At 47.6% G+C, this 15,645-nt stretch overlaps 1 protein-coding gene across 1 annotated transcript in view; it reads left to right on the top strand.

The window, feature by feature from the left end:
• Window positions 1–5,763: 5,763 nt before the first annotated feature.
• LOC140411054 (probable G-protein coupled receptor 139) overlaps window positions 5,764–15,645 on the top strand; it is a 104,183-nt gene continuing 94,301 nt past the window's right edge. Inside the window, exon 1 of the mRNA XM_072500041.1 lies at window positions 5,764–6,032. The gene's annotated coding sequence lies outside the window, so the exon portion shown is untranslated. The remainder of the gene's footprint in view (window positions 6,033–15,645) is intronic.

Genomic DNA, 15,645 nt, shown 5'->3' with positions numbered 1-15,645 from the left:
GAATCCTGCGGTGCATCGTTAAGTGGACCGATGACATGAAAGATGGTGGTGTGGAACATAACAAGGAGGAAAGTCTGAGATCACAGGGTGCTATAGATGGGCTGGTTAGGTGGGCAGAACAATTGTGAATGGAACTTAACCCTGAAAAGTGTGAGGCGGTGCATTTTGGGAGGACTAATAAGACAAGAGAATACATAATGAACGGTACGATGTGAGACAGTATGGAGGACCAGAGGGACCTTGGGGTGCCTGGGTTCATAGGTCCCTGAAGGCAGCAGGTAGATAAGCTGTTTAAAAAGGCATATGGGATACTTGCCTTTATTAAATGAGGCATAGAATATAAGAGCAGGGAGGTTATGATGGAGCTGTATAAAACACTTGTTACGCCAAAGTGTGAGTACTGTGTGCAGTTCTGGTCACCACACTACAGGAAGGATTGTACTGGAGTGGGTGCAGAGAAGATTCACCAGCAAGTTGCCTGGGCTGGAGCTTTTCATAGAATCATAGAATCTACAGTGCAGAAGGAGGCCATTCGGCCCATCGAGTCTGCACCGGCTCTTGGAAAGAGCACCCTACCCAAGGTCAACACCTCCACCCTATCCCCATAACCCAGTAACCCCACCCAAGGGCAATTTTGGACACTAAGGGCAATTTATCATGGCCAATCCACCTAACCTGCACATCTTTGGACTGTGGGAGGAAACCGGAGCACCCGGAGGAGACCCACACACACACGGGGAGGATGTGCAGACTCCGCACAGACAGTGACCCAAGCCGGAATCGAACCTGAGACCCTGGAGGTGTGACGCAATTGTGCTATCCACAATGCTACCGTGCTGCCCCATGAAGAGAGGCTGGTTAGGCTGGGATTGTTTTTCTTGGAACAGAGAAGGCTGAGGAGGGACCTCATCGAAGTGTTCAAAATTATGAGGGATATAGTTGGGTAGGTAGGAAGCCTTTTCCCCTTAGTAGAGGGATCAATAACCCGGGGGAATAGATTTAAGGTAAGGGGCAGGAGAATTAGAGGGGAATTGAGGAAAAATGTTTTCACCCAGACAATGGTGGGAATCTGGGACTCACTTCCTGAAAGGGTGGTTGAGGCGGGAACACTCACAATACTTTAGAATCATTTAGATGAGCACTTGAAACGCCACAGTGTGCAAGGCTATAAACCAAGTACTGGAAAACAGAATGAGAATAGATAGGTGCTTGATGGCCAGCACAGACACAATGGGCCGAAGGGCCTCTTTCTGTCCTGTAAAACTCTATGATTCCACAATTATAAAATCCTTCGACTGCTAGAGTTCTCCCAATCCTCAAGTTTACTACTGCTTTTGGCGACATTGTAAGCCAAATAGGCTTTAATCTAATACGCACTTTAACTCGTCTCTTTAGCCAGATTAGGTAATTTTCCCCATGAGGTCTTATTTATCAAGTTGAGTAATATCATGAATTAATTATTTAAAATGTTAACCATTGCTTATTGATCATATATTTTAATATAGATTCCTGTTTTCCCTCAGTCAAATCACCCCCTGTAAACATAGTTTCCCATATTGAGATTTAAGACCCTAGTCTTGGTCGTAATTAAATGACTCTCAATGTAACATATTATGATCACTCTTTCCCAAATACTCCATCACTACAAGATTATCAATTAATTCTGCCTCGCTCCACCATGAGTGTATTACAGTTCACTCGGGAAAGCCAAGTTACTCTGGCCAAATGCTGTTTTGCATGCTGCAGCCTGGAGGTTAGGATAGCGATGGCTGGTAGGTAGAGGATTCAACATTTTTTCCCCCATACGTGGCTTACCAGGAATCTAGCTCACTCTTCCCCACATTGGTGCCTGTTGGAAGGATTCGAAGGTTGATAATCAACCATATTGAGCTCTGCCATGAGTGCACTTTCCTTGGCTATTAAGTCCTGGGCTGGGACTGGGACTGGGGATGGGGCTGGGACTTGAAATGAAATGAAAATCGCATATTGTCACAAGTAGGCTTCAAATGAAGTTACTGTGAAAAGCCCCTAGTCGCCACATTCCGGCGCCTGTTCGGGGAGGCTGTTACGGGAATTGAACCGTGCTGCTGGCCTGCCTTGGTCTGCTTTCAAAGCCAGCGATTTAGCCCTGTGCTAAACCAGTCCTGTAGGGGCTGAACCTGGAGCTTTTGGTTTAGCGACATAGAAACATAGAAAATAAGAGCAGGAGTAGGCAATTCGGCTCTTCGAGCCTCAATAGTCTGTTCCTGCCTTCCCCCCTGTATCCATTGATCCCTTTAGCCCCAGGAGCTATAGCCAACTCCTTCTTGGAAACATACAGGGCAGAATTCTCTGTTTCAGAGACTGAGGGTTGGATTCTCTGATTTTGAGGTTATGTCCAAGGAAGTGTCTAGTTTTACAATGAAAAAGTCTGCGGCGCCCCCACACCGATGTTCCACCCAGTGGGGGGCTAGCAGCCGTGCACGTAAATCCCTCAGATTTACCTGCAGATACGGATGGAGAATTGCTGGGTCCGTGGCCGGGCGTGGTGGTGCCCTGCGGCGGCCGCGCCCGACAACATGACACTAGCTGCGTGTGGACCCGGCTTGCCAGATAGTGCCCCCCCTTCGCCACCCCCGAACCAGTCCCCCCAGCCCCCGCCGAAGCCATACCAGCCAGCAGAACGGCTCCACCCCCCACCCCCACACCCCGACTGTGGCGGTGCTGGACACAGTCCTCAGCCGTCACACGACCGACGCCGTCAGGAACATAAGAACATAAAAACTAGGAACAGGAGTAGGCCATCTGGCCCCTCGAGCCTGCGCCGCCATTTAATGAGATCATGGCTGATCTTTGTGGACTCAGCTCCACTTTCCGGCCCGTACACCATATCCCCGAATCCCTTTATTCTTTAGAAAGGCATCTATCTTTTTCTTAAAAACGGTTAAAGAAGGAGCCTCAACTGCTTCACTGGGCAAGGAATTCCAGATATTCACAACCCTTTGGGTGAAGAAGTTCCTCCTACACTCGGTCCTAAATCTACCTCCCCTTATTTTAAGGCTATGCCCCCTAGTTCTGCTTTCCCCGACCAGTGGAAACAACCTGCCCGCATCTATCCTATCTATTCCCTTCATAATTTTATATGTTTCTATAAAACTCCCCCCTAATCCTTCTAAACTCCACTGAGTACAGTCCCAGTCTACTCAACCTCTCGTCATAATCTAATCCCCTCAACTCTGGGATCAACCCATGGAAGTCAGCCCATCGGGGGGAGGAGCATCAGGGGAGGGTCTCCGGTGACGTCCTGAGGCCGTCCCAACGGCGATTAGGCTGTTTTTGAGGGGGCGGAGCATCGCCAAAAGTGACGGTGGTCCCAGGATGATTCAGGACATCCTAATATGCTGGCACCAGCACCACATGGAACTAATGCAATTCCAACAAACACTGGCGTGTGATTCGCCGTGGTTGGGATTGGCATTCGAGAACTTGACAAGCTGCAGCTCCACATAAACACACCACTCCCCACACACGCTCAGTGCATCCAAGACGATGACACCCCAAAGAGCGGCTCCGAGGTTTGCTGCTGCAGAGCTGGAGATGCTACTGGATACCATGGAGGAGGAGCGGCACACCCTGTTCCCAGGGGTGGGAAGCAAGCTGCCAACGACCTATGCTGTCCGTGCATGGATGCCCTATGCAGCACGGTAGCCTTGTGGATAGCACAGTTGCTTTACAGCTCCAGGGTCCCAGGTTCGATTCCGGCTTGTGTCACTGTCTGTGTGGAGTCTGCATGTTCTCCCCGTGTGTGCGTGGGTTTCCTCCGGGTGCTCCGGTTTCCTCCCACAATCCAAAGATGTGCAGGTTAGGTGGATTGGCCATGATAAATTACCCTTAGTGTCCAAAAAGGTGGGGTTACTGGGTTACAGGGATAGGGTGGAGACATGCGCTTTAGTAGGGTGCTCTTTCCAAGGGCCGGTGCAGACTCGACGGGCAAAATGATCTCCTGCACTGTAAATTCTGTGATTCCGGTCCCATGGGAACCCCCCGGCCCATCCCCTGGTCGCCCCCCCCCCCGCTACTCCTCCTGGCAGATGCCCCCCCCCCTCACCAAGCCAGCGGCAGGACTGGCAGACCACGTGGGAACCATGTGGCAGCCTTTGGGAACCGGTCAGACCTTCTCCACCCCACCCTCCCAACAGCCACGCGTGTTTCCCGATTTTAAGTACCACAAGTGGACCTCCCCATTGGCAATTCCGCCTGGCGGAGGCGGGGCATCGCGGGAGGCCCGGAGAATACTGGGTCAGGCACGTTAATGATATGCCAATGGCCTTTACTGTACAATTTCCATGTCCACACCGTGGGCAGCGAGGAACGCATTCACACCGCTGTCAACGCTTCAGGGCATGACATTCTGTTGGGTGCCCGGCGCCACCCTCCATCTTTGGTCCGGCATTGCTGGATGAAGAATCCCGCCCACAATGTTTTGGCTTCAACTGCTTCCTGTGGTAACGCATTCCACAGGCTCACCACTCTCTGGGTGAAGAAATAACCCCTCATCTCTGTCCTAAATGGTCTACCCCGTATCCTTAGACTGTGACACCAGGGGAGGGATTCTCCACAATCGGCGCGATGTCCGCCGACCGGCGCCAAAAACGGCGCAAATCAGTCCGGCATCGCGCCGCCCCAACGGTGCTGAATTCTCCGCATCTTGAGGGGCCGAGCCCTCACCTTGAGGGGCTAGGCCCGAGCCGGACTGATTTCCGCCCCGCCAGCTGGCGCGCATGCGCAGTGGATGGGGTCTCTTCCGCCTCCGCCACAGTGAAGACCATGGCGAAGGCGGAAGGAAAAGAGTGCCCCATGGCACAGGCCCGCCCGTGGATCGGTGGGCCCCGATCACGGCCCAGGCCACCGTGGGGGCACCCCCCGGGGCCCGATCCCCCACGCGCCCCCCCCCCAGGACCCCGGAGCCCACCCGCGCCGCCTTGTCCCGCCGTTCGAAAGGTGTTTCAATCCACGCCAGCTGCCGTGGGTTGACAGCGGCGGGACTTCGGCCCATCGCAGACCGGAGAATGGCCGGGGGTGGGCCCGCCAACTGGCGCGATTCCCGCTCCGGTGGCGGAGAATTCGGGACACGGCGGGGGTGGGATTCACGCCGGCCCCCGGCGATTCCCCTCCGGTGGGGGGTCGGAGAATCGTGCCCCTGGTTCTGGACACACCCACCATCGGCAACATCCTTCCTACATCTACCCTGTCCAGTCCTGTTAGAATTTTTATGTTTCTATGAGACTCCCCACCCACACCCTAATTCTTAACTCCAGCCAATATGATACAATCTCTCCTCAAAGATCAGTCCCACTCACTATCCCAGAGGCACACCGACTCCACCCAAAGACCTCAATACTGGATCTAAAATCAAAAATCAACTTTGTGGCAATGGTGTACAATGGGCACTATCCAATTTCAGCTCTTATATAAGTCTGATTTCCTTTTCCAAATCATCAGAAAGGAACAAACGGGCATTGAATGGGCAAGTAACACCATTTTACACCATTGCCCCGGTGTTAAAACGATCCCCCTTGTCTTTGTATGAATTGCAAAATCATAACATGCTGGAAAACCTTGGGAACGTGATGGGAGACTGTTGGAATACCTTCACATTTCCCTTCACCAATTTCTAAAAAACTGTTTCCGATGAGGATCCTGTTCCTGTGCACTGCTGAAGTTTGATCAGTTGCGCACACCTCCAATTTAAGCTCAGGATAAACTGCAAATTTCAGACCAGGGTTTTGTGGACTTCAGTAAAAGAGACTATTTTTGCAGGCGACGATGCCAGCTTCCCCGCCTTCAGTGTCTGCCAGCATCAAAGGCAGAATCCCCTGAGTTATCCACATTGTGACTGGAGGGGGGAGTGTTCGCCGATAGGAGGGAGGTTCAGGGAACAGCACAGGGGCTGTCACAACTCTCAGCCACCAGAGAGAGAGAGAAGGCAAGGTAGAGGAGGGGAAGGAGCTAAGGAAGCAATTGCACCCTGCCGGAAATCTCACGGACAGGAGGTAAGAGACCAGCTACCGAATCACCATGATTAAAAGTTGATTTCGTGGTTTCAATGGCATTGTAATTGAGTTGAAACGCCTAGTGAGCCCTGGCTGTTAATAAATTAAACCTTAAAAAATAAATCTGCGATTTGAATGAGGGGGGAAAGGGTTTTTTCCGAGACCCCCTTGCACTGAGCAAGAGGTATCACTTTCAGAGAGTGGCTCTATTTCTATATTCCTGCTCGGCTCTGGGATTGTTTTATTTCAATACCTATATCTGGGAGTGAGATTTGAACCCACGATCTATCCTGTATATCTGTATGCAGGCGAGAGGCGGCTTATCTTTTACACCATGCGGCTTTGCCAACTCAGGGCTGGGCAATGCTGAGTCCCAGTGGGTATTGTATTGTGGCGGGTCCCAACCCGCCTGGAATCCCTTTTAGTCTATTTTCCGATTTTACCCATTGTGTGTGTTTGTTTGCTGGCCACATCCCTGTGCGTGAACTAAGCCCAATGAATGAATGCACTTCGACATGCACTCTCTACCGTCCCCATTATATTCCACTCCATCCTGCACTCTCTGACAAATATGGGTGGATACCGTCAGAAAGATGTCCCCAGGAGTTGGGTGCCTGGACTTGCCGGGGGGAGGTGATTTTGACCATGTTGAAGCGGGGCTGACTTGGAGCTGGGTTGCACTGTGCGTCCCTCGCTGCCTCACACGCACACTGGTGCTTCATTGTAAGTGACACTTGTTGAGCGGCACCGTGGTTTGGCCACCCGACAGGTTGCTTCTGTTGCTCCCTCCGAGTCGACCCAGGGGTTTGGACAGCGTCCCTTAACGAAAAAGAAACCTGATCAGGCACCAATCGAGTTTGAGTTAGTCCCTGGCCGTTCCCAACCTGGACATTTTCAACCCCACCACTTGGGTTTGGGGTTTTAAAATTTAAGTTGCGTTTAATTTAGATTCGAGAGAGTCTCAACCATCAGAGCTGGGCGCGGGGAAATAGCAAATAATATCAGAGTTTGTTTTAAAAGGAAGCATATATACTTATTGAAAATATATGACCAACTTTATAACTTCAATTGGGTGATCAGCCTGAGGTTGTCACACCCACTGAGACTCTCCAAAATCCTACTCCCCCCCCCCCCATCTCCCCCATTTTCCAACCATTCCCCCATATTTCCCCCCCATCTCCTCCATTTCCCACCCACCCAAAAATGTCTACTCTCTCCCTCTCCCTCAAGCCTGAACTGTACAATTTCTCCCCCCCTTGCTCTAGACACAAAGATAATTCGCAAAACCACACTTTTAAAAACATTAATTTAGAGTACCCAATTCGTTTTTTTCCAATTAAGGGGCAACGTAGCGTGTCCAATCCATCTACCCTGCACATAGAATCATAGAATTTACAGTGCAGAAGGAGGCCATTCGGCCCATCGAGTCTGCACCAGCCCTTGGAAAGAGCACCCTACCTCCACCCTGTTTTTGGTCACTAAGGGCAATTTAGCAAGGCCAATCCACCTAACCTGCACGTCTTTCGACTGTGGGAGGAAACCGGAGCACCCGGAGGAAACCCACGCACACACGGGGAGAACGTGCAGACTCCGCACAGACAGTGACCGAAGCTGGGAATCGAACCTGGGATCCTGGAGCTGTGAAGCAACTGTGCTAACCACTGCACCACCGTGCTTCCCTCAAAACCACACTTTTAACCTCTAGTTAATGTGACCACTTGTACACATTGCCCTAAACTTGGTGACAATGGGGGTATTTCAAGATGTTCCACTTATCTGAAGTTATGCAAGCTTCATTTTCTAATGTTGCATTTGGACAGGTCAGGGTGATATGGTGTATTTTGGATAGATTGGACACTCACCTCCTATAGATACACTTGTAATTCTCGGGTAGGAATGTTAGGAAAGATCCAGCCTTCAGCAACTGCTTAATTATTACTTACTTATTGTCCAATTACAATGTAATTGAAGTTCACTACTTAGTAGGTTACTAATGGTCTAGGTTAATATAGGTTAGTATGCTTCATGAAATAGTTTGCTTGTATGCAGGGACAGTAAGTAATTAGGAAAACTAATATAATATCATTTATTGCGAGAGGAATTGAATACAAAAATAGGGAGGTTATGCTTCAGTTGTACAGGGCATTAGTGCGGCCACATCTGGAGGATTATGTACAGTACTGGTCTCCTTATTTAAGAAAAGACGTAAATTCACTGGAAGCCGTTCAGAGAAGATTTACCAGACTGGAATAAGAGGATTGTCTTATGAGGAAAGGCTGGAGAGGTTGTATCCATTGGAGTTCAGAAGAGCAAGAGGTGACTTGATTGAAACCTACAAGATCCTGAGGGGTTTTGACAGGGTGGATGTGGAGAGGATTCTGGGAGAATCAAGAACTAGGGTCCCTGTTTAAAAGTAAGTGCGTCTCCCATTTAAATGGAGTGGCACAGTGGGTAGCACTGCTGACTCACAACACCAGGGACCCAGGTTCGATTCCGGCCTTGGGTGTTTGTCTGTAGAATATCCCTGTGTCTGATTGGGTTTCCTCCGGGTGCTCCGATTTCCTATCACAGTCCAAAGATGTGCAGATTAGGTGGATTGGCGATGCTAAATTTCCTTTTAGTGTCCAAAGGTTAGGTGCAGGGTATAGGGTATGGTATAGGGTATAGGTGTAGGGTATAGGGTGGGGGGTTGAGCCAAGGTGGGGTGCTCTTTCAGAGGGTCGGTGCAGACCCGATGGGCTGAATGGCCTCCTTCTGCACTGTAGGGATTCCATGAGTCTTTGGAACTCTCATCCTGAGGAGGCAGTGGAAGCAAAATCTTTGAATATTTTTAAGACGGAGGTGGATAGATTCTTCGTAAGCAAAGAGGCGATAGGTTATCGGGATTAAGCGGGATGCAAATTTGAGGTTGCTATCAGATCAGTCATGGTCTTATGAAATAGCGGAGCAGGCTCGAGGGGCCGAGTGGCCTACTCCTGTTCCTTGTCCATATGTAGAACTGTGTGAGCCACAAAATGGCTATTTTTTTGACAATATATTAATACAAAATGGCATCTTCACCTTGTTAGCTTAATGTAATAAATATAACATGAAAATGGTCTATCAGTGATTGAACTAAAAGTACATACACCTCCCTCCAATAGATACTGATTTGTCAAAGATAGTCGTCCTTAATAAGTTCAGTTCTCAGGAGGTCTTTGTCACTCGGTTCTCCTAGGTTATAGCGACTGTCATTTGTTGTTCTGTTACCTTTATACAAATCTATTTAAACTGCATGCGGGTGCTCCTTACAAGGGCAGACCGGTAATACTGAGATTTTAACTATGGTTCATTTCAATCCCATTATACACATGTTGGCTATCTGGAGCGTTCAGATCCCATCTAGCGAGTATTATAAAATAATTGTTCGAACTATTTCTCTTCAATATATTATTTAATCCAATTTTGCTGCTGCTAAAATGACCCCATTCTTTTAAGAACTCTTAATCACATCGCTGCAGGAATATGACACCCTCAAGTGCTTTCAGATAAAACAATAAACCAAAATGCCCCCTGTGCTGTCTGGTGGATGTAGAAATCCCGTGCATCTGGTTCGCAGAAAAATGGGAAATTTGACCTGTTCGTCCTGGCTGATGTTGATCGTTCAGGCATCAAAAACAGATTATTGATCATGTATCCAATGCTGTATGTGGAATCCTGTTGGGTACAAGTTGGTTTTGGGTGTTTACCAACTTGTGTTGGAAGTAAAGCACTTTGGGACAACTGAGGCATGCCAACCACACTAAATAAATGAGAGTTCTTCTTTCACTGAACATAACTCAACATGGGTGGCTCAGTGGTTAGCACTGCTGCCTTACAGCGCCAGGGACCCGGGTTCATTTCCAGCCTCTGGTGAAAATGAAAATCGCTTATTGTCACAAGTAGGCTCCAAATGAAGTTACTGTGAAAAGCCCCTAGTCGCCACATTCTGGCACCTGCTCGGGGAGGCTGGTACAGGAATTGAACCGTGCTGCTGGCCTGCCTTGGTCTGCTTTCAAAGCCAGCGATTTACCCCTGTGCTAAACCAGCCCCTGTCTGTGACTGTCTGTGTGGAGTTTGTACATTCTCCCCCTGTCTGCGTGGGTTTCCTCCAGTTGCTCTGGTTTCCTCCCACAGTCCAAGGAGGAGCAGGGCAAGTGAATTGGCCACACAAAATTACCCCTCGGGGTGGGGTTGCAGGAATAGGGCTGGTGGATTGGGCCCAGGTAGGGTGGTCTTTCCAGCGGTCGGTACAGACTCGATGGGCCAAATAGCCTCCTTCTGCACTGTAGGGATTCTATGATCTATGAACTGAATTGGTGTTTTCTAGGATAAACTTTCACAAAGAATGGAGCTAATCTAGTTTGCGGAGGAGATTAAGTTAGGGAGAACTGTGAGAGAGAGTGCAATTGGGAGAGCGTAACTACAAAGAGACGTGGAAATGTTCGGGGAGTGCTCAAAACAGATTCCAATGTGGGCAAATGCCAGATTATCAGCTTGGGAAGATCAGTCAGAGTATTTTCTAAATGGTGAGAAACTAGGAACTTGGAGGAGTGGAGAGATGTGTAAGACTTAAGTTCATAAATAACTTGAAGTCAGTAGGCAGATAAGAAAAGCAATCAAACGGCTAATGGATGTTGACCTTTGTCTCAATGGGGCTGGGATGCAAAAGAGGGGATGGAATAATAATTGGTGAAAAATGAGCTTTGGTCGAAGTGACAGATATGGAAAAATTATTTCTTCTGATTGGGGGGGGGGGCGTGTGGTGGGGAGAATCAAGTTCGGGGGGACAAAATCCTAAAATTTGAGCCAGGAGTGAAGTCGGGAAACATCCTTTCTACAAAGAGTTGCAGAAATCTGGAAATCACTGCCCCCAGAGAGCAACGATGGCTAAGTGAAGTGAGGTGTAATCAGCCATGAACAAAGGAGTTTGAGCTGCATACTCCCGTTTCAGCTCATAATGCAGGCAGACACTATAACCCAGCACTGATGGTGTATGGTACTCTCTATTTAAATGTTATCTCTAAACTTGTCTGTCTAGTCGGATGATTCAGAGACATTTAAAGGTCCCGTGGCAATGTTCAAGGTAGAGAGTGGTACTGGTGATAATTCCTCCCCCAGTCAAACAAAACACCATGGAATTATCATTCCCCTCCTCGTGGCCGCTTGTCTTTGTGATAACAAGCGCACAGCGTTGCCATGGATACAATTTAGTGGTAGGGACACTCTGGGTTTCCCCCGAGCCAATTTCCCCCCCCCCCCCGATTCGATGCTTGTTAAACTTCTTCATATGAAATAGGAGCAGTAGTAAAGCCTGCTCCACCATTCCGTAGGTAATTTTTGCCCCAAACTCCATTTCTCTGCCCATTTCCAGATCCCTTAATTTCCTGAGGTATCAAGAATCTGTTGATATCCATCTTGGATACGTTCAACAGCTCCCTGGGGTAAAGAATTCCAAGGACTCTCGATCATTGAATGAGGGAACATCTCGGTCTTAAATGCCTGACCCTTTATCCTAAGTGTATGATGCCTATTTCTAACCTACCAGCCAGGGGCTGCAGCCTCCAGGTGTCTACCCTGTCAACACCCCTCAGAATCTCATAAGTTTCATTCAATTATCTCTCACTCGTCTGAACTCATTAATATTGTCTCTACTTAGTGGAGAGCCTGCACTCATCCTTGTGACACCCGACTAGTGGCATCATACCAACCTGATAATGATCCGTTGATTCTTACTCTGTGTCCTGTCCTTTAAGCTATCCTCTATCCGTGCTAAGATGTTACCAACTCAATCAACCTTTATTTGTGATTGAAAATCCAAAAGCTGGGTATCCTACGAGCAAATACCATCAAAGGAAATCACCGATAGATTTGTCAAACATGATTTCTCTTTCATAAAGCCATGAAGACTCCGGTTTCTTGCCTTTTCCTTTGACCTGGACCCCACCAAAAGAAATCTCTTCTTCCCACACCCCCTCTCCCTCTGCCCCCCCAATCCCACCACACTTACTAAGGATATTGATACTGCAAAGGAAATGCCTCACTCACCTCCTTTGCTCTCTTCTGCCTCCAGCTCCAATTTCACTTAGATTTTCTCTCCGTTTTGCTCTCTCTTCCTTGATAGAACCATAGAGAAGTTACAGCACAAAGTAGGCCATTCGGCCACTCTTCTGTTTTATTTCCTCCACCTTCTCTTCACTTACGTTATTTCTCTCACTCTTTCCCCCTCCTCCCATTCCGCTACTTCCAACTTCACTCTCATGTCTTTCTCACTCCTCCTTTCTCCCCTTTGCCTCATCGTCTCTTTTGCTTTCCCTCTCCCGACAGGAAGTCAGGAGTTTGATGAAGGTGAGTGAGTTGGATAGGCCTCGCAGTTATAACCAATAAGTGACACTTCAGAAGGAGTGGAATGCGTATATTTTTGAAAATTGGGCCAGTGTAAATTCACGAAGCGTTTTGGGGAATGGGAAAGAACTTGCTCCCTGAACTTTGGACCCAACCACCTCTGTCAGCCAAAGCATTTGAAAGGAATGTATTGTAAAACACATTGTTTAAATCTGGGGAGATACCAGTACCATAGATGCCGATGGAGAAACAATGAGGAAATGGAAGTTGTGCTGAATGAATGATTCCTCACAACAATGTGGTGTGAATAGTTAACCAGAAAAATACCAGAAGTAGGGCAGCACGGTAGCACAGTGATTAGCACTGTTGCTTCACAGCACCAGGATCCTGGGTTCGATTCCTGCTTGGGTCACTGTCTGTGCGGAGTCTGCACGTCCTCCCCGTGTCTGCGTGGGTTTCCTCCGTGTGCCCCGGTTTCCTCCCACAAATCCCAAAGGACGTGCTGTTAGGTGAATTGGACATTCCAAATTCTCCCTCAGTGTACCTGAACAGGCGGCGGAGTGTGGCGACTAGGGGATTTTCACAGTAAATGTATTGCGGTGTTAATGTAAGCCTACTTGTGACAATAATAAAGATGATTATTATTATTAGGATTAGGCCATGCAGCCCAACAAGCTTGCTCTGCCTTTCACTAAGACCACAGCTGAACATTTGCATCAACCCCTCTTTCCTGGCAATTCACATATCCCTTGGTCCCCTTAAATGCCCCCAAAATTACCCATTTCCAACTTGAATGTGCTCATCAACTGAGTATCCACAACCCTTTGGGATAGAGAATTCCAACGATTCATAATCCTCCTCAGTGAAGAAATTTCTCCTCATCTCAGTCCTAATTGGCTGATTCCTTATTGACACCTAATTCTATTAGACCATAAGACATAGGAGCGGAAGTAAGGCCATTCGGCCCATCAAGTCCACTCCCACCATTCAATCATGGCTGATTTCAACTCCATTTACCCGCTCTCTCTCCATAGCCTTTAATTCCTCGAGAAATCAAGAATTTATCAACTTCTGTCTCAAAGACACTCAACATCCCGGCCTCCACCGCCCTCTGTGGCAATGAATTCCACAGACCCACCACTCTCTGGCTGAAGAAATTTCTCCTCATCTTTGTTCTAAAGTGACTCCCTTTTATTCTAAGGCTGTGCCCCCGGGTCCTAGTCTCCCCTGCTAATGAAACAACTTCCCTACGTCCACCCTATCTTAGCCATTCGTTATCTTGTAAGTTTCTATTCGATCTCCCTCCAGGCAAGGGAAACAACTTCTCAGCATCCATTCTGTCGAGCACTTTTATTTGTTTTATTCAGATCATCTGTCATTCTTCCAAATTCCAGACAATAGAGGCCCTTTCAAGTGAAACCCACCTCATAGGGCATCTCCTTCACCCAGGAACCGATCTAGTAAAACTAAGTTGCACCTCTCCGATATATTTCTTTCCTAATGTAAGACCACATACAGAATTTCTGATGAGGTCTCGTCCACACCCGATATAATAGTAGCAAAACATTTTTACTCTTATATTCTGACCCCTTCACAACAAAGACTAACATACCGTTTGCTTACTGTGACTGCTAATACAAATACCATGATTATTCTAAGATACTTGAGTATCAACCAGGAACTGTATAAATACAGATAAAAGAGCCAATCTATCCATTGCATCTGAATGATTTTGGGCATTCATTTGGTTATAACCTAAGTAAACGCAGAGAACTAAATATTTTGAATAGATTCTGGAATCTTTTCCAAGTTTCTTTCAGTGTTGTAATCCTTGGTATCCACTTGTTGCCTCACACAACACCAGTCACTGTGGGGATCTGCAGTGTCAACCTGCATCCAATTACTATGTAGTCAAACCAACACACTTATGTGATCCCATTTTATGCCCCACACCAATGGTTTTCCTTGTAACGGTTAGGAATTCTTGTTTATTTCTTGAATATTTTAAGCTCCCTTATCTCACAAGGTTTTAAAGAGTTGATCTGACTCTCCTATAGATGGGTAACTTGAGGTAGTCTTTGGTGAACCAACAAACCAGTAGATTATTGTCTTAATACCCCAACAACACTCAAGAAGCTGGATACCATTCCAAGGCACAGCAGCCCGCTTGACTGGCACCCCATCCACAAACATTCCCTCCCTCCACCACCGACCCACAGTGGCAGCAGTGTGTACCATCGAGGAATTCACTGAGGCTCCTTTAATTCCTAACCCACGACCCCTACCACCTAGAAGGACAAGAGCAACAGATACATGGGAACACCACCATCTAAAAGTTCCCCTCCAAGCCACTCACCATCCTGACTTGGAAATATATTGTCGTTCCTTCACTGTCACTGGGTCAAAATCTTGAAACTCTCTCCCTAATAATAATAATCTTTATTGGTGTCACAAGTAGGCTTACATTAACACTGCAATGAAGTTACTGTGAAAAGCCCCTAGTCGCCACATTCCGGCGCCTGTTCGGGTACACGGAGGGAATTTTCCTTTGATTCAATCTGTTCGGCTTGGTGTGGACTCCTTTCCGGACCTTATAATAGGGGTGATCAGGTCAACCAGATAGTTACGTCTCGCAGAATTGGTCAGGGCTGGCGGTAGTCTTTGGCTCTGTTGAGAAAATTAGATCTTGCAATGTGGTATCAGTTGCTGGAAGCTTTGTTTCGGTAATATTTAGCTAGCTATGCAGGAGACTTAGTCAACAAGCGGATTTACATTTTTTTGAACTGACTCCAACACACTCCAAATCTCTTTTAGCTTCTTGACAAATATGTAGCCAACATCACAATACCGGTTGTTACTCTCATTGGTGCATTGGGCAGTGCTGGCACCTATAACTGCCATCGGAAATGTTATACTCACAACATATTTTCATTAATGGACATTACAATCACCAAAACAGTTGCTTCAGTCACCACGCAGTCACGAGAGAGCAAACGTCTGGGGCATATTGTTTTTATTCAGATTGACCCAAAGCTTTTGATTCGGACTCTGGCATTCAAAGATGTTATTCAGATTGACACACAGTTTTTTGACAGAAGTTAACATTGTTCTGAGTTTGAAAGTTGAATGGTTGAAGTCTGTACGGAGGTTAGTGCACTCTGCACCTTACAGCACTCATTCAGCCCAGACACCACCTACAAGATTAGGCAGGCATGTATACTATCTTCAGATGTGAATTTAGTTTACTCCT

Source organism: Scyliorhinus torazame, chromosome 4, assembly GCF_047496885.1.
Source record: "Scyliorhinus torazame isolate Kashiwa2021f chromosome 4, sScyTor2.1, whole genome shotgun sequence".
Classification (NCBI taxonomy): domain Eukaryota; kingdom Metazoa; phylum Chordata; class Chondrichthyes; order Carcharhiniformes; family Scyliorhinidae; genus Scyliorhinus; species Scyliorhinus torazame.
Note: the sequence above shows the minus strand (reverse complement) of the source record. Positions and strands in the feature narration are given on the sequence as shown.